Consider the following 2,777-nt stretch of genomic DNA (forward strand, 5'->3'; position numbering starts at 1 on the left):
CCCTCAGAAATGTGATCATTTAGGCCACAGCAGGCTTCTTCTACAGAGGCCTAAGTCCTCCTGAGTTCTTCTATTTATCTGGGGACTCCAGAAATTTGCAGTGTATGGTCAGGCTTATGAACCATATGGTCGAGGAGCCCCTCAAAGGGCAGCTGGGCTTCAGAGACATGCCCAAGGGTGAGCCTTTGGAAGAGATACTCAGCCAAGCCAACCTATGGGCCAATGAGCCTGCAGATCTTAGTCAGGTGTTTCCCCATATCCTTGATGAGTTTTACCTCTACTTCCAGAAAGTGGTTCTTCAGGAAGTCACAGACATGGGAGTCTACTCAGGCAGAACCCAGGGCATGCATATCCAAAAGGGCCTCGTTCAGGTTCTTTTCCAGAACCAGGTGGCTTCTGAGGTGTCCAGGGTTTTACCTATTCATCCTGGGACAACTTCTGCATGTTCTAGAAGAGGGTGCGGCTGCTGCACTGGTTTTGCATCTTCAAGAGAAGCTCAGTGCCCTCCAGCCTCTCCTCAGCCAACCACAGAAGAAGTGCCCCCTTCCTCACCCCCCACCCCCCAGCCACATCCTTGCAGTGGAAATAGAAGCCAAGAGAGAGGTAGGTGTAAGAGGCCCTCAGATGCATGTTGATCATGAGGTTGTTGGCAACCTCCACCTCAGTGTAATAATTCTAACTAATCTGGGAGCTCATGGTTGAGCTAAGTTGGAAAGAAAGTATTCGTTGGTCCCAGAGGCAGATGGTGGCCAAGAAGATGGCTCTGGTTGCCACTGGCAAAAAGGTTGGAGGGTGGTCAGAGGCTGGTAGAGGGGGCATTCCTGGGTCTGTTCTGTCCAAATACTGTTGAAGCAAAAGACAGATCCCTGGAACCGCTGGGCACACCGCCTCACTGCCCCCGTCTTCTTCTCAAGCCTTACTGTTATTTTTTTAAATGTTTATTTATTTTTGAGAGAGAGAGAGAGAGAACAAGCAGGGGAGGCACAGAGAGAGAGGAAGACAGAGGATCCAAAGTGGGCTCTGTGCTGACAGAGGCTTGATCTCACAAACTGTGAGGTCATGACCTGAGCTGAAGTCCCACTCTCAACCAACTGAGGACCCAGGTGCTCCTCAAGCCCCACCATTATCGAAGGGGCACAGACCTTGGAATCAAAGCGAACTGGGCTTGAGGGGTGCCTGGGTGGCTCAGCCAGTTAAGCGTCTGACTTTGGCTCAGGTCATGATCTCACAGTTTGTGAGTTTGAGCCCCTCGTCAGGCTCTGTGCTGACAGCTCAGAGCCTGGAGCCTGCTTAGGATTCTGGATACCTCATAGCATTCGGAATTGCCCCTCCAGTGAAATCCTAAAGATCTGTATTTTTTACATTACCTTTTCATATCATTCTAGCTCTCTTATTTCTATACTCATACCTATTCTCCAATTTTTCTTGATTCTCCATTCATCCTTGTTCTTCCTCTCCTTTCTTGTGTCTCTAAGTATAGACAAGACTAATAACGCTCTTTGACAACTTTCTTGTTTCCTCATCTAGCCTCATTTAGCAGCAAAACTCCACTGCTAAATCAAACCACATGATTACCTCTTCTGTTTTTATACCCAGTCTCTAGAGAGCTATTAGAAAAACAAGATTAAACTTTGGTGAGTATTTTTAAGTATACTTTTTCCAGCCCAGCTCTGGTGAGGTTCCTCGGAGCTCTTCACATTTCAAAACACAACATTCTCCTTGGGTTTCCTACATATCACCTCTCTGAAATCTCCCAGCTGAAACTCTAGCCATGTACATCGTGAGAGGAACTGCCCTATCTTTTCTGCTACTTCCCCTCTCTCAATCGTTTCCCAGTTCCTCCCCCTATAATTACATAGATCCACATAGTAGAAGGTTCTGTACTTATCTTTTCCTATTTACTTTAGGACGTCATTCTATTGTTCACCCCTCTCTCTTCTGTTGCTTTATCCTTCATCTACGTACTTTCTTTCTCTCTCAAATTGAAATATGTCCAGGGTCTTCTCTCCTTCATATGCTCCCCTTCCCCAGACACTATCTTTTCTTTAATATTTATTTATTTTGAGAGAGAGAGAGAGAGAAAGTGTGCATGTGAGTGGGGAAGGGACAGAGAGAGAGAGGGAGAATCCCAAGCAGGCTCTGCACTCTCAGCACAGAGCCTGACTCAGGTCTCCATCTCACAAATCACGAGATGACGACCTGAGCCTAGACGAAGAGTCGGGACGCCTAACCGACTGAGCCATGTAAGTGCCCCTCCCCAAACACTATTAACTCTCAGTTTGAAACATTCCTACTGGTCTTTGCTGTTATAAATCTCCTACCTCTCCTTCCTCTTCCTCTTTCTCCCCCTCTTCTTCCTCCTCCTCCCCCTTCATCTTTGGTCTTCCAGTAAATACCTGAACATTTTGTAGAGTTCTATCTTCAACCCTTTCCTACCGTCATTAAATCAAAGTGGACACATTCACTGGGATGTAGCACAGGCACCATAAGTTTAACATTTCCTAAACTGAGCTCTTCTTTCCCTCTTTCTTCCAAATGTATCTTCTCCTGCACTGTCTGCACTTCTAGGGAGTACAGAGAGGGGAGTGGCATCCTATTCTATGTGGAGTAAAACTGTTTCACTGCTATGATCTTAGGTCCATTTTCTACCTTTGCTGCAGCGAGAAGAATACAAATCTTGAACTGTGAACTTCCCTGCTAAAATCCTACAATGGCTTTGAACTGCTTTGAGGATAACAATCATACTCCTTAGGGCATCCAAGGCTCTTGCAGACTTG

The 2,777-nt window shown here is 46.4% G+C and overlaps 1 pseudogene; it reads right to left on the reverse strand.

Annotated features, from left to right (window-relative positions):
• Positions 1-212: 212 nt before the first annotated feature.
• Positions 213-696, reverse strand: LOC122489013 (annotated as a pseudogene).
• Positions 697-2,777: the final 2,081 nt, after the last annotated feature.

This window comes from Prionailurus bengalensis, chromosome B2 (assembly GCF_016509475.1).
Source record: "Prionailurus bengalensis isolate Pbe53 chromosome B2, Fcat_Pben_1.1_paternal_pri, whole genome shotgun sequence".
Lineage (NCBI taxonomy): Eukaryota > Metazoa > Chordata > Mammalia > Carnivora > Felidae > Prionailurus > Prionailurus bengalensis.